The following is an 18099-nucleotide window of genomic DNA, read 5'->3' as shown; positions in this document are numbered from 1 at the left end:
GCAGTGTATAGATAATAATAGTAGGTATCTATAGAAATAAAAAATTATTGAGATTTCAATATTTACACTGACAATTGAAATTTAAGTGTTTAACATAATACTACGTTTGATATCAAATTTAAATAATGTTTTGAATATTTTTGAAAGTCGTCCTATTCTCCTGCTGCATGTAATAATTTTTGGGTATAAGATATTTGTCATTTGGATAATTTTTGACCATAAGTTTGAATGAACAATTTATAAAACAAATTTATGAAAAATATTTAAAAAGTTATTATGTTTTACTTGATAGTATTCACAAGACCTGAAATTTTCCGGGGATTCGCGAATCACTGTGTGTAGGTATAATAGCTGGCAATGGAACGACGGGATGTGCATATTACAATATTGCTATAGGTAATACTAAAATGTCAGTGCTTTTTCCAAAATATATTTCCGTCGAAAAGTCGCCAACGTTTTTTGTGCTAGGTGGGCTATAACTGTCGTGACTAATCGAGAAACTCCTTGCGGGACATTTAAACGCATTTGTGCAGACCATCACACTTAAGTATAATATATTTAGGGGCCGAGTCGATTTGCATCGCATCACACGATAATATATTAACATGCTGTGTGGTCGTCTGCAAACTACAAACGCCGGTGCGTGTGTGTGTGTGTGTGTATACTATATATGCGTATAATAAGTCCGATTCGGGGACATATATAGATTTAGTTTTTAACCCTCGGCCAGTGATATATCGTATATAAATAGTACTACCGGTCGCGAAAATTACCAGATTAAGACTGCGCGCACCCTAGTCGGCTGGTAGGCATTCCGGCCACCCCGGATTTCTTCCGTTTTTTATTATTTCGGTATTTTTTTTTTTTTACATACGTACATATATATATGTATGTACGCACACACGTATACCCTCCGAATATACCCGGCTGCCATCGTGGCCGAACCATTGTTTTTTATTATTTATTTCCCCGAATTTTTATACGTTTTTTTCGTCCCTCGCTCCCGCGGTCCGAGATTGTATGGAAAACAGATGTACCCTATATATTTATCATATATATATATATATATATATATACATACACGTATCTGTATAGTGATATACGTGTATATAAATAATATAAATATATATATATACGCGGGTGGCGGCGAGCGCAGAATATTTTCCCATTGATGACGAAGGAACTCATAAAAAGCAATTCGCGATCCCCCAACCGCACATGGTCTTAACTCTTGAACCCCCGAAAACATTCATTGGCCGTCCGCACAAATTACACCAGCTTTTTATTTTATTTTTTTATCATTCTTTCCCGGTTTTTATTTATTAGCGTATACGGTTTTTTATTACTTTTTTGCCCCCGACCATTTCTTTTACATTCGTCCGTACAAATATTGCGGTCTGTATAATATAATATTATAATATATACACACACTGCGGCATACTGCACAATATCATTCTACACGCAAATAATAATAATAATAATATTGCAAATACGGGAAACCGCGCGAACGCCGAGCGACCGAAATATAATATGATAATATTATGTGTGTATAATATTATAACGATGTCCACTTATTACGCTGTATACTTCTATAGTTCTATCATATAATACACCCATAGTGTTATATTCATATGTTGCTTGGGTTTTTATTGTTCCAATTATTATATCCGAGTTTCACGCACTTCACAACCATAGTAATAACATTAATAATATTATGTATGATAAAATGCATCTACCTATATTAAACATACATATTTAAACGCTAAATTGTTTTTTATCGACGTGTATATGAGTACAACGGGCACAGGTTTTTCGTGGTGAAGAAAATTAGAAAATTTAACGTTCCACGAGCATAAATATATTATAATAAACTGTAGTGACAATCACCAAAATTCATTTTATATTCAATATTGTATGTCAAATCAAGGGCGTAATTAAGGAGAGATGAAGAGGATTGATCCCTTCCCAGAGACTTTATAGTATATATAATTATTAGTTTGTGACTTGTGATAGGATTATGCCCTGATATCACGACAAAATGTGTTTTAAAATAATATTTTGAGTGTATATTAGCTACAGATTTTTCGATGAAATAGTATTTCCAGCTACCACTCAACCACTGTAATTGCAAATTTAGTATTTAATATTTGTAAAAAAAAGTCTATCCACCGCCTCCCCCGTGACGAATTTCTAATCACGACACCATATCATATGCACTAGAAGATTATTTCAAAATATTAGCTAGGACTCTGAGTTTGGAACATTTCAAGTCTAAGGACTTATGTATATAAGATCAGCGATGTTTTCACGTCATAATGCGATATGGATAAGACGATGTAATATGATCCTAAAAATCGGTACAACATAAATCATAATCGTACAGCGATAGTATTGTACAACCTATATATAGACTTTGTTCTAATATACCCTATATAGGTAATATTGTTATAATCACTATGGTTTGATGTACACTGTACAGCATTTAAATGATGACAAAATGCCATAGGTAATAGCCGTAATAGCGTTTACGCGAGCATCATTGATGGGAAAGAAAAAACTACAACACAACAACACGGTAATTCAAATTACCCGTTTCTCTTTAAATTACCCTCGTGGCTGCAGTATATACTTATATAAATATACGAGTATATATATATATATAGTCTATACTGTAATGTATCGCGTTCCCATAGCAATTGTGACCAATCCCATTCAGGATTTGACCCACTGAGATGAGGTGGATGTGAGGAGAACAAACCTCGATGGCACAATACAACAATCAACAATGCAACGCGGCAGTGTTGTATTGTCGTACAATAACACCTGTTTTGCGGGAAATCGTTTCGTTTAAAATTTTAGACACGATATGCACCCCCTTTGCCCGCCGCCGCCTGGTCGAAACGGTCAAACCAAACAATATTACGGCAGTCACGATCAGGGATTATGTAATATATTATTATGTAGATGTGTATTATTATTATTATTATTATTATCATATTATTATGGTAATATTTTTTTACGCATATATTATTATCATCAATATTCGACTGCAGACTGCAAGTGCAATAAAACGTTTGATATTTTGAAACGGTATTATAACTCCTACCGAAGTATTATTATTATTATTATTATTATTTATAATAAAACATGATAAATAGTACAAACCTCGAGCGAATATACTGCAGCGAGTGTCAGACCTAGCACGTCGCCGCTCTATAATACGTTCGTATAAAATATCATATTGTTTATAATTTCATGTATTTGGAACGCCACAGTCGTTTTATTTTCAGTCGTTTGGTCGATATTTTCACACGACTCTGTCAAATAATTTGAGGTATGGGTACGCGTGATTATGTAGAAACGAAATCCTCGTTGAAATCGAAGGTCACTGCAGCTGTATATTATATACGAAATAATAACGATAAACGCGTAGAGTGTTTTGTGCAGGGCGGCTGAAAGAACTTGGTAGCTTTCAATAATTGAAGCGTGTCCCGCCTATATTATATCTTTGGGCTTTAATTCCAAGTCACTGGATTGCTTGTATTGTTTCGTGGGCGTGTTTTCCTCTTATTTCTCCCCCTTTTCATATTTTGACGGAAAAAAAAGTTCCGACGTGAAATCTGAAACATTTAAAACTCGATTTTTCTTCTTCTTCTTTATCATCATTATTATTATTATTTATCCCTACCGGAGAATAAAACAACTACCCAAATCACGCGAAACAAAGGGTCCCAAATGATCGGTAGGTATTTCAATTTGTCAAATTGGTCACCCGGAGCAGGTATTGTATATAATCACTATAATCGCGAATGATATATGACGCCACTTTGTTACGCGAGTCCTTGTGATGGTCACGGTGAGTCGCAAAATAATATTATATAATGTTAATGATATTATTATTTGTTTCATATTTTAAAACACTTTTGTACAATATAAAAAAAATATATGGAGCGCATTATGCTATGAAAAACCGACATTGTTGATTATTGGAAAATTCACGGATTATTGATTTTCACGGAGTTTTATATTCAGTTATTATACTCATAGCACATATAGGCATGAATATAATATCAGTGTATAGATACCTAGAGAAAATGAACCATTAATCGTGGCTGTAAATTTAATGCATTAAAAACAATGAGTATATACGCGCACATGCATCTACTTTTGCATTTATAAATCGATATAATATGCTATTGGCACCTATAACCTATAAAACGACAATTAATTAAAAATGTGTTAAATTGTGTAAATAAAATTAATTAATAAAATTCACTATTAATGAATTAAAAAGTAATGATGAAAGGTAAAAAATAAAATCAATAAAATATTAAAACTGCCCAATTACAAATACAAAAAAACAACTGAAACGGTTACATGAATTTTACATTCAAGTATGATTTTCATAGTATTTTTGGTGAACTCCAGTCTCATTTCGATATTTTATAGCCGATACCCATTTTAATAATAGTGTGTTTTATTATAATATTTATTATTATTTTATTATTGAATTCTTACCATTGACGAGTGTGAAAACGCAAGACAACGATAGATACATTGATCAGGTTATGTTTCAGATTACAATTATTCATACCTCAATACCTATTTTTTCTTAAGTTTCAAAAATATAAAATCAAGCAACACTGCTATATATTTGCCTGGCAATAGACGCCCTGCAGCAATATTTAGAATATACACAGATCGTTGTAAAAATTTAAAACGAAATGTATTTGCCGTACTATTTGTTTAAAATTAATAATTAGATGAAAAAATTATTCTTTATATTAAGCAACAAAGTTTTTCGTGACGTTTTCGCGGAAAACGATATGGACGAGATGTATAAACAACAGTGTACTGCAGAACAAGCCACATTGGTATAGCTACTGACAAATAATTTAATAATACTATACTATATATTTATGTATACGGTTAACAATTCTATCTCTGCGATGATGCCCGGTTTCAGTATCGGTACGCGGTTGTTTTAAATATCGTGCGGAAGTATGCTCTGCGGACCGAGGAGATTTCGATCTGCGTGCCGCATCGGTGTGGTGGTGAGGTGGTGCGGCGGCGGCGGAGGGTCACAGCAGGAGAGGAAGTAATCAGGAACGCGGAGTGTACAAAAACGCAATTACCTCGGTTGTGTTTTGGGATCCGTTTTAAAGAACAAAGACCATCAGCTGTGTAATAATATATATAAATAGTGCCTACGGGTGTACAAGCGGAATTTCTTGCAGTTCAAATTATTAAATTATTATTATTATTGTTATTATATGTATATATGTGCGCGACAAACCCTGTGCAACGGTGTAAGTAAAATATTATAATAAATTATACCTGCACATTTTTGTGCCAGATAATATGATATTATATGATGTGAAATATCTAATAGGTACGCGTGCAGGGTGATTGGAGATGGATATTGATTTCCATCCACTCGTCATGTGGATCTACTTGGCCGTAACTACAGAACTTATCTGTGGACAGGAGCAGAGCTACGCAAAATCTGCATAGTTAAAAATAACCTGTAAGCATAAAGCCTCACTTCTCACTGTTATCATTCAATTTAAAAAAAAAATTCATTCGTTATTAGTAATTAGCTTGCAAATAATGAAAACACATCAAATTTAATATTGTATAGGCATCTACTATGCACAGTTTTTCAACCGTATATTATATTCCTGCTTAGGTCCTGAATTTTATATTGTAATAACTAATAACTTTCTAATGATTAATAAATATACTTTTTGTAAATTTTAGAAACTCTCTCTTCTGTAGTAATATTTAAAAAAAAAACAAGTTTTACCATATTAAAAACCATACAAATAATCTTCTAAAAATTTTAGCTATTAATTACCCTTTTTAGATAAATGACAACTCAAAGTCTAACAAACGTATGTACAAATAATAAATATACAGCAATAGGAACTAAGATTTCACTAGATATACCTATAGGGCATAGAGTATTAGTAACATTACCTACTAAAATAAAAAAAAACATAATCTTAATTCAAAGGTATTGTATAAAGTACTATTCAATATGAGAAAATGTGAAATAAAAAATAGTAGAACCTGGTGGTCTGAGATAAGAGTTCATCCAGTGACACTATTTCAAAGACTCGAACTCGAGATTTTTTTTATTTAAATTGATTATTTTGTAAATTGCATAGTAAAATAATAAAGGTACCATATAGTCATTTTTATTTAAAATGATGAGAAGCATTGTCTGATAATGGCATAATATCATATCAGAAGCAACATAAAAAAAAAAATAGGGGGATTTGTGTTATTTTAGATATTTGTATGTTAGTCTGTAGTAATGGGATGCGACTGACGTGAACTTGAAAGTGCATTTTTTTCGATTGAGAGGTTGTTGTTAATTAATTGTTAGATGGTTATTTATGTACCTACTATTGGTAAGGAGTATTTTACCATCAATCGGGTGTGTATAAATTAGTTTGCTGAAAGGTCTTCAAAGTTAAAAGGCGTAGTTAGATGTCATTAAAGAATAAACCAACTGTTTAAAATTACTATTTTGCTCTTTATATGGATTTTTTATTATGAAGAAGTCTTATTATAGTCTGTGGAACCAGAGGTTTTAGGATTTTATACAGGTATTTAAAGATGATAAATATTAGTTACCTAATGGTTGTTTTGAGGTTTTGTAGCCTTTGCTGAAACTTTAAAGTGAAACATAAAATAATAGTTGTAATTCGTAACATTAATCAGCTATTTGAAAGTAACTACACTACGTATAGATATGGGTCAAATATTTGAACAACTATATAGTTGTATACTATTATAAAACATTAATGAAAGTTGAAATAAAAGGTATGCTAAACATAGTATTATTAGTTAATCAAAATTTATAATATTACATATAGTCTAATATATAGGTATTAGGTATTAATGTATTAGTTTTTAGTAGGTACTTAAATACTTGCTTATATTAAATCACTCTGCACACAATACCTAATAATTAAAATCATGAAATCAGATATTCGAGTAATTTTTTGGATTTGCGAGGAATTGATATAAATCAAGTACATTAATACATTTTTAATGAATCTTTAAACGAACCTTTTTTAAATTTTAGGAACTCTCTCTTGTAGTATTTGAGAGAATATTTTTAGTATTAATCATACTATTGTAAAAATCATACAAATAACCGTACACATTTTTAGTTTACAATTAAATTTTTTTGATCAATAAAAACTTAAAAAAAAATTTAAGGAACAAACATAGGTATAATAGAAACTGATCTTACCAAAATTTAGTTTAATTTAGATATAGATACAATTCATGTAATTTTTTTCCCCCTTTATATTAATAATTTCTCACGTTAAACCCAATGGCCCATGTTGCCGAGGGTATTCATTAATAAAAAAAAAAAAAAAAAATAGAAACTGAGATCTTACTTGAGGTAATTGACCAAAAACTCGATCACATTCTAATCAAAGTTTATTATGAATATAAATAAAATAAATAATATCTGTGACTCCAGCAGCCATAAATTTTCTCGTGTATTTATCATTCTCGATGTAGACAATTATGAACAAAATTTAAACATCGTCAAAAATAAACATTTTCAAAATCAAAACTAACGAACATGGTATTGTTGTTTGAAAGCATGAAAAATAACGTTATGCAAAATAAAAAATAGTAAAGTAAAAACACTTTTTAAGATGTAATTAACATTGAAAATTTAAATGGCGAACGCATTAAAAAATATTGTATTCAGTAGCTGCACTCAAATGTATTAACTAGCTGTCATTGTGACGAAGGTTACCTGCGCGATAATCATCCGTTAGGAATCTTAATCGCTTCGTATTTTTAAATCACAATTTCCTACACTAATATTAATAACTTGGAAATTTCAAAACAAAGAGTGGTTGAGGTATTATAATTAAATGTAATCTAACTATTTTTTCGTTATTGAAATCTAAATAACGGCCTATTGAAATCAATATCTATTATTAATAAATTATAAATAATATTAAAACATTAAATTATAAATAATTAGGAAATAGATTAAAAGAACAACTGATTTTTTTCGGATTTTGTTGGTGGTGATAAATAAAATAGTGCTGTGTATGAAATTTTACACATAAATAAATTGTTTTATCCACACAATACATCGTACCTATATATGTATATATATACAGTAAAATATATGCTATATGAATGTGTAATATGAGATAAAAGATTTATTTAATACATTTTTCGTTCGCCGTACTTTGAAAACGGTTAAGAAAATATTAGTTTATCCTCTTGGGAAAGATACGAAATAATTCAATGCACCGACTGAACTTGAATAGACCTATACACACAAGCCCCCGAGGAGGCTTTAGGAGGGGTTTAAATCTGCCCGGATTTATTTTGCAATCTTGAACGAATGTTGGACGCGGTTAGGCGTTTTAGAAATAATACTGGGTAGGTAGGTATATAAAATATAAAATGTAGGAGAAAAAATTATAGAATTGGTACAAAACGTGATTCTCGGAAAACCAAATATTTATTAAGCCACTATAATAATAAATATCTGACATCTAACGGTTAAACAATACCTATATAAAGTACAATATAACAGCGGTGTTGGTTACACTCGATGTGTTTATTTAACAGTGCGAAATATATGGATCCGAACAGGTTCAAAAATTAATACGAAATTAATATTTGTATATCATAATAAAATACCTACATAAATTTCGGGATAGGTAAAAAATATATGAGATATAGAATCGTATTGGCTTTAACCATTAAATGAAAAAAAATATCTTTACTGTTCACAACTCGTCAACGAGCAGTGGCCATAATATAGAACACGGGTATATTCATTTATTATTTTCTACGAGTATCTACAATAATATTCATAACATAAAAATAAAATAACAATACTGTAACCACGGTATACTATATTTAATCATTTAGATTTTATTTTTCAGCTGTTGTCTTTTCATTAATTGTTTATTTACATATTATAAATACCTATACGATGAATTGAACATCATAACTTAACTTGAATTATACAATTCAATACATAATAATAACGATCATTAATTTATTAATACGATGACGATTTGCATGATTAGTCACGTGACACAAAACGGACACAGTGTACTCGCGACTATTCGATTTGATAGAAAACGATGACATTATTGGCATTATTCTCTTATTAATACGTATTCCGTATGTCGAACATGGGCAGACCGTCTCCCCTCATCGGACAACAGCGACACAGCGTACGTCATTATATATTATAATATTATCATATTATTCATATTCTTGTGCGGTAAGTGGCAGCAAAAATAATTATTTTAACGTTTTTTGGTTATTCATTTTTACTACCTACCTACCTAATTACCTATTTCTATATCGTCGACTACATCGTATAGGTTCGCTATTGATTCCTTTCACCTTCGCTGTTGCTTTTCTTCTTGTCAAATTTCATGTTGGGCGAACTTTGATGATTTTAAAATCTAAATTTTCTTCCTGTTTTGACGTATACATGTCGTATAATAATTATTGATACTACGCTTGTGCCTTTCTAAAATTTGCTACGACAAAAGCTGTTTTATTTTCGGTCGTTCCGAAGTTTCTATATAAAACATTATGTGTAAGGTATATATATATATATATAATATAATTATTATATAATTATAAAATATTGCGATCATTCCAATTGAAAATGAAATCCTATCGTAGATATATGTATATATGAATATTACAATATAATAATAATGTCGTACGAATTACGAAACTGTGTTGTCACGAACTGCATCGCATTATATTATGGGCTAATTATGCATATAGTCACCGCACACGGAAACAAAATATTATTATTGCAAAGAATTTTTCGAAATCCTACCTATGTAATATGATATTTAGATAATATCTAATAATATTACATGTATATACAGGGTAGTTGAAATACATCATTCATCGCTTTGCACCTGCGGTCTCTATATTATTGCAGTCACCCGATCTTACGCCATGTGACTACGTCTTATCTTGGGCATATTATTGTGTCGTCAGAGATACTGTGTACCATCGTTATCTATTGTCAACCACAGGGGAGCTAGGAAATATATGTACATAGTGGAGTAGATTGCAATAATACGGATAATCTTCATGCAGATCAATGTACGAGTTCCGACTAGATGTGGATGCGCTGTTTGTGTGACCATCATCATGCAGAGGAAAGAAAACACACATAATATTCATATAGGCGCAACTAGATCTCTAAAACGAGGGGTGCTAAATCTGTGAATACATCACAGGGCCGTGTGGGGACATGGACCAATTTTACTTTAATAAATATATTAAGACTTTTTACAAAAATAAAAAAATGAACAACAATATTATAATACTCTTTTTTTACTACAATATCAGAAACATATATTGAAACATTTTAATTTCATAATCCTGTTAAATAAATAATAATTTATACATTTGAAATCAGCATAGGTAATTTTAATGTGTTTCGTACAATATTTATTCAAAATAGTTTCGATGTTTATCTGATTGAATAAATCTTTTTCAATATTCAACAAATATAAATAACAAATTATATTATACGACCAACAGTTATACATTTTTTCAGGAAATTTCTTATCATTTAAAAACATAAAATTCATAATATTAGGTATATAATAATAATTATATATAAAAAACAAGGGGTGCTACATTTTAACTTGGGGGTGCTAAAGACCTTTTTGCACCCCCTTATAGTTGCACCACTGATAATATTGGACATAATTTTGTATGAGTACTTTTAAATAAATTTAAAATGTTTTTTTTATTTTTATTATAATATACCATAATTTCTAATCCTTGTCCGGGTGCCAAATTAGACCACTTCTCCGATCCAAAACCACCTCTCTTACTAATAACACACTAATATACAAACAAATGTTACGTCCGCCAATGACACGCGGAATTCAACTGTGAGGCATCTCGAAAAACTCAAACCTAATCAAATTTCAAGCGTTCCAATCAATATCTCTCCGTGTCTTCTCTTATGCTCACTGGTACGTCTGCAGCAACCGCACCCTACGGCGAAACCTCAACGTACCATAAATATTCTCACTTGCCTCGTTGTCTCTCATCATTATGACAAATTTCATAAAAACACCTTTAGCCATCCAAATCCGCTCATATCTAAACTCTCTCTTGTACAATTCCTGACAACCCCCTCCGTCGTCTCAAACGCAAATGGCCGCGTGATTTATTAAATAATACCTAGTTCTTACTTTATATTTGTTAAGTTACCTCCCCCCCCCTAAGCTTTAATTGCGAGTAGTATCACTGAACACTACCTTCCCTCAAGTTTTCACGTCTTGTAACCATCATCACATTTACTTATTATAATATAAACTTGTACTTATCACAATATTGTGAAATCGATCTACACCTATATAATATATGATACATTTTAAATCGGACGAATCTAATAAACTGTGAATAATTTGTCGGAAATAGTATAGAATTCGGTTTCGAGACAATATTATTGTAGTACGAGTAGATACCTAGGTGATGTGCGACAAAGCGACGACGACGTACGATTAAATATTATATTATAATAATATTGTCACGATATTTAACACCCGACGGCCTAACCTAATCGCGTTCACCGGGACGTTATATACGATAATATTTTAATATAACATTATTGTGATGAAAATCTGAAGCCGCCGTGGTCGGTCGTCGTGCGGTCGGCGTGACGCGATGCTGGCGTGTATACCGTTTCCGCGGGGTTGGTGGCGGCGGCGTAGTTTCGGTAGCGGGGTGGTACCTTTTCTGCCGAATGATTAATCGCACGAAACACAACGTCGGCCAACTGCGAAAACGTCGAGCCCCGGTCGTCCCACGCGCGCATTTACGATTAGATTCTGTCGGAGGCCGCTGCAGCCGTCGTCGACGCAGCCCACCCGCACCCCGGCCGCGAGTACTACATAATAAATCACGCGGCACTCTGCTCGTGCACAAGTATATACGCGTACATTATTACGCATATATCGTATCGTATTGTATTGCATAAGGTATATATATATATATATATATATATAGAGAGAGAGAGAGAGAGAGAGAGGAATACGACGACAGTGGACGGCCGTGGGTGTTGGAGAGAGTCAGCAGAAGAGTGATACAGAGTATTGGTTTAAAACGAATATTATGTACTTAATATTAAATGTGTATAAATCGTATTTAATACGATATTATTATGTAAACCGAGTCGTGTGCATAAGGTGACCCCGAAACGTATTACAGCGAAATCTGTATATAACGGACAGCCACAGGACCAAAATAATTGGTCGTTGTATATAGTCTGCAGGTGTCCGTAATATTGTAGTCTGGTTTCAGTGTTTTAAATATAAAATTAATCTACAAACGCGAGATAATATACAAAATTTTCCGAGGTAACCTAACCTAACCTAACCTACGGATAGACCAACCGCCGTTAGAGTCTTTAAAACGAATAATGCTTTAAATCTAAAGCTTTACTCGGTGCGGGATGAGGGGGCATTGCTAAGAAAAATAATATATTTGTAGAACTCTGACTGCGAACCGATAGAAAGTGAATAAAAACGTTATAGATACTTATCGTTATCATTTATGCGTATTGAAACATATATTATATGGCTTTATTTCGGTTAAATTCTTTATTAAACTTGTATTTCAACTTCATTAATGCAATACGTACTCGCAATCAACATGATTATCGTAATAGGCGATTTAAAAAAAAAATTTCATGCAATCGCCGGCGTAAATATTGGTGTCCTTGTCCGCCGTAATAGACATAGAGTCCGTTTGCATGCAAGTCGAAATACATTGTTATGCTTATTCTTTGCCGGGACCTGATCATTTTGTCCGTTAAGAGAGGTGTCCGTTAAGTCGGGTTTCACTGTGTTATTAAATATCATATCATCATTATCATAATATTATTACACTGCGGCGGCCGCGATAATAATAAATAATAATATATATATATATATATCGACTGCAGTATGATGCGCTGCCGCCGGTTTTGCCGCTCAGATAGGAACAGTGAGGTTTCGTTGGTCTCGTCACTGACCATGTAAAAATTAGAGGGACTGCTGCATACACGAGGGTGGGTGGGAGGCGCGCGCGTGTGTGCACCAGCCCGGGGAGCGTTCATTAGCGGCTATTCAACCGCTCTTAACGCGTCCGGAACGTCCGACCCCGTCACCGTCAATTTATATACGATGTGACCGTCTGTGTATTACATCATGTACCTACCCCTGCCGCCGTCCTCCATGTAGTTTTTTGGGGATGATGTGTCGCGAGTCGAACGACTTTTGTACGCATCACATCATCGTAATATATAATATAATATGTACACGCGATAAATTATTATACATACTATTGTTATATATAATGTGCATAGCCGCTGACGGTTTGTCGCCGAGACATGTAGGTAAACTTATATAGTATTGCCCCCCCCCTCCTATTAAGTATGATATGTGTTTGGCTTGTGGCCAGTCTTGTAAAGTAGGTATAGTTGATTCTATGTATTACATCATTTTAAGCACTGAAATACGTTGGTATTTAAAATATTTTCTAAAATTATCTGTTTTTACGTCTTGTTCTTTTTAGTTTCTTGTACATTTTCTGTTTTAACTTAAATTTCGTGAGAAAAAAAATAAAAGATTAAAAATTTGCAGTAAAATGTTTATTTTATACTTTTATAATATTATAGTCAGCCGAAAACTAAATACTACTCGTATGTCAAAGAAAACATATGAGCATTTTATAGATACACCAAATAATACAATAACATTCAATTTTTCATACAATTAAAGTAAAAATTAGTTCAGTTGATTTATAATGCAAAAAATAAATTTACGAAAAATTAGGAAATATTTATCTGTAATTACTTTTTTTAAACTTTGTGTTCAGATACGTATTTTAAAAATAAATAGCTGACATTTGTACTTGAATACTTTTAATAAGTATCTTTTACAAAACCAAAATTGTAGTTTGGAGTGTTTTTATAGACTGTAGATAAATTTGTGCATCAACAATTTGCCGTGAATTCTATTTTGTCTAAAGTATAATATAGTTGTTTAGTTTTCCTACGCACTATAGGTACTTCTGTTAGTTATTGTTCGGGCATAAAACTTTTATGATTATTGAAAAGAGATCGGCCTATAATAATCAATAATTTATTCATATTCATATTCTGCAAACATATTATAATGATAATATCCACATCAATATCCACAGTTAAAATCATAGTGTGTTTTTTTTATCTTTCGAAGTCAATCATAATTATATTTTAATAATTTGTTATTAATGCTGTTGTATTTTAATTAGACCATTAAACAATAATTATTATACCTTGCAGGGTGTAACAAAATTTTAATATTTAATAATAATAATGTGCATTATATTAAAATGGTATGCGTCGTTTGAGGGTTTTTAAAATTTGGATTTTCCAGGGAGTTTTGTGGAAGGTGCGGTCAAGGGTTCGGGCTTAGTTCGGGTGCCTTGGTCATATTAAAATATTACGGTTGCCGACTAAAAGTCAACGTATATTTGCTACACGCATATATATATATCTTTTGTACGAAATTATATTCTATAGGTATTATATATATTTATATATATATACTATTCGTTGTACATAATTTCCGCATTCATCGAGGCATAAATCATAATAATATAATACATAGTGCATATACTTCGTCCCTATAGCACGATCGTGTGTATAAGTACTTTTGCGGATTTTCATATTATTTTGTCTCATAATATATTATATTATAATTATTATTTTATAGGACACTGCCAGCTCTCCGTATTTAACGTCGCTGCGTGCAACAACTGAGACGCGTATTACTCTCAACGTTGCTGTGCCACGTCGATTTAAATAATTGGTATTTATGACACCGACACGGATCGCAGTTTTATAAGATTATTTTTTTAATCACTATTTTATTTCCAGTTGCACAGATTACTTTGGGTAGCTATCAAACTATGAGATGTTAGAAGTTTCAAACATATTATGTATGGACATTGGATTTTTTTTTTTCAGTTTCCATATATTAATATAGTAGGTATAGTGCTGGAGGCTTAAACTGGAATCACTTTCAGTTGCTCTGTTTGTTATACAGTATACCAGAGTTATGTCAATAATTTGGGTGCGGATTTTATTGAATTGGGAGAATATAAATATCAAACAGTCACATCTTTTGAGATTCGGCAAATGAGGTGATGGTGACGGAGTGGATGGAAACTCATTTTTCGTTAAAAACTCGCGGTCTACAATCACAGCCGTGTAATGACTGCAGGGAGACCGTTGTCGTGGTGGAGCAAATGTGTGCAATTTACATATCTGACACTAATCCTTGTTTTTATTTTTCCGTCGCGTTACTTTTCCACGACACCTAGTATGTATAGCAATTTAATGTGCACAGCAGTGATATACACATAAAATGAGATCATGATACTTATCGATTTGGAGTACCGCTGTAATATATGCTCAATATACTTAAAATACTTCGCTAATAACTAAATTCTAGATACTGTCAATAGATACATTCAAATATTATTAAAAATTAAAAAACTTCCAATGTTTATAATTTTTGTTTTTCAATATCCGAATTTAATCATTCGATTTCGTTGTTTATGGCAAAATTCAATAACTCATAAGTCATATATACAAACCAATAAATATGAGTAAAAAATTATTCTTAGGGTGGGAATGTGTTGATGCCAAGTATTGTGGTACAGTATACAAGGTTAAATTTAATTTAAGACATAATATTGTATCCTAGTGCATATTAGGTGATAATAACCTATGACTTTAATTTTGTTCTACAGTTCACTTACACAACAAATCACGACTAGAAATTTCTATGCACTGGTGTAAGAAATATTTTTTTTTATACACATATCGGAAAAAATAAACACAGGAGTCGTCTCAATTACTCGTCAACGGGGATATAAGGGTTATTTGACTTAAGAGGATGTCGTCGCAGTTTTTTATCTCTCTCTGATCCACGTGCAACGTAGAAAAAATTACGTTTAGCCTATTATGGAACCACAAGTAAAGAACATTACCTGTGCTCCTACACTGACAATTTTATAATATTTTAATTTGTTTGTAAGTAAAATGAGCGGGTAAATTATAATTATTTAAAAATGTTTATAAATTGCATGCACATAAAATTATCGTAAAAAAGTCAATGTTGGGACAAATCATTATCTACCTAGACAACTTAAAGTTTTTGACAATAGATTAATTCACTCAAATATTAAAAGTAATAGTACGGGGTTGCTTTTTCTAAACATTTGATATGCCTCGTGTGGTTCAGAGAGAGCAAACAATGTGTATGCTTACATCCTCTTAAGTATATCTTCGTGTTATATCTTAATATAGATAATCCAGATCGCCGAATTAAATTCTGAGTAATATTTTTGTTTCACCCTGACCAGAGCTCGCTGTGGATGTTTCCGAATATTGCACAAAGTTTTCGGCGTGAACAGGATATGGACTTGGACGTCAACAGTTAACGGTCAGTTTCGAGGAGACTTAAAATCATAACTTATTTACTAATATTTATTTATATTATACGCGTGAAAACAACGTGCTGAAAACTATATTTTTATAAATATAATAATAATATGTATATGCAATGGACACAATGGACTTGTGTGGCTCACGGCCAGCTGTAATAATAATAATAATGATAAGTGCGATCCGTGGAACCCTTCTGAAAAGTCATTACAGCTTTAGTATGTATATCTATAGATATATTTATCTATCCTGCATTCTTTGTCACACTGCGTTCTAGTCTCTGTCACCACCACCCCTGCTATCTCTTCCCTCCCTCTCACTCGCCATTCATATCTCTCGCTCTCTCTCATTCTCTCACACCGTATTTTTCAAAGCATCATATTCGTTACCAACAGTGCAGGATATCGTGTGCATATATTAATCCTGAACATGATTATTATAATAATTATAACGTATAATAATATATAATATACTTGCGAATTTATATAATATGCTTATCAATTTTATAGGTGATAATATAATATATGTATATATGCGCGTACTCGTATAACATACCACATAGTGTAGTATTTTATGTACATACCTATATAGTAATATATCATATTGACATAATATATTGTGATAGGAAAAACATAAAACGGAGAAAGTAATTATTTAAAGCCACAGAGCAACGTCAACCGTGCGCGTTTTCTGAACGTCGTAATTTCGGGTTTTTTTTTTTTTTAAATAAAACGGATTTTTTTCTCCGGTCGACTTTGAATATTGTCTCTCGAGTGTCGAGTGTAATGAGCGTCTATTCACTCGGCTCGCGTTCGGCATACACACACACACACACACCCACCAATATATAGGTAGTGTGTGTAGGTATGTACGCACTCGTGACAAAGTGGCGGATGCGGAGGATATACGCGGACACGAGACACGATTAGCGGCAAACCTAAATAATGATATAATATATGTATATATTTACACGTATAATTCGTCAACCGATATTTATTTATACAAATTAGTCCGTGACGACCGCGACAGTCGCGAGGCCTTTAATGGACTGTGAACGATTGTTTTTGTTTCGTTACGTGTTTTTTTTTTTTTTTATTCTCGTATTAAAATGTGTGCTGTATACATAAATTATTTTCGTTACTCACTCGATGGAAACCACTCGGGCGGAGAGCCGCGGTGGTAAAGAACGTCGGACGACCGTAGTTGGCTGTCGTACTACCTAAGCTAAATTGTTATTATTATTATTAATATATTATATAATATAGATATGTTGACCGCGTGAATTGAAACGTCACTCAAACAAAGTATTATATGTCCACGCTCATTATTGTTAGCCCTTAATTGATAGCTTTTGCGTGCGAAATCGTTATATTTACGTTATAGTTTCGGCTTGAAAAAGAAAAAATAAGTCCACTGCCGTGCAGCAACCGCTGTCAACGCAAAATGTTAAATTCACAGCATCGCAGAGATTACTATACCTAGGTATCATATTATATATACAGTGCCGCAATTACATAATAAAGGGACTGTGTGAGATTTTTTTTGGGCCCCTCCATAAA

At 32.4% G+C, this 18099-nt stretch overlaps 1 long non-coding RNA gene across 1 annotated transcript; it reads left to right on the top strand.

The window, feature by feature from the left end:
• The first annotated feature begins 5467 nt into the window (after nucleotides 1-5467).
• On the top strand, nucleotides 5468-15052 carry LOC149060360 (uncharacterized). The gene is made up of 3 exons (XR_016191793.1): nucleotides 5468-5527; nucleotides 14802-14897; nucleotides 14966-15052. It is a non-coding gene; the product is annotated as an uncharacterized LOC149060360 (long non-coding RNA).
• The last annotated feature ends 3047 nt before the right edge of the window (nucleotides 15053-18099 follow it).

Source organism: Diuraphis noxia, unplaced genomic scaffold (assembly GCF_037042655.1).
Source record: "Diuraphis noxia isolate RWA-SAM2 unplaced genomic scaffold, SU_Dnox_SAM2 contig0001, whole genome shotgun sequence".
NCBI classification, from domain to species: Eukaryota; Metazoa; Arthropoda; class Insecta; order Hemiptera; family Aphididae; genus Diuraphis; species Diuraphis noxia.
Note: the sequence above shows the minus strand (reverse complement) of the source record. Positions and strands in the feature narration are given on the sequence as shown.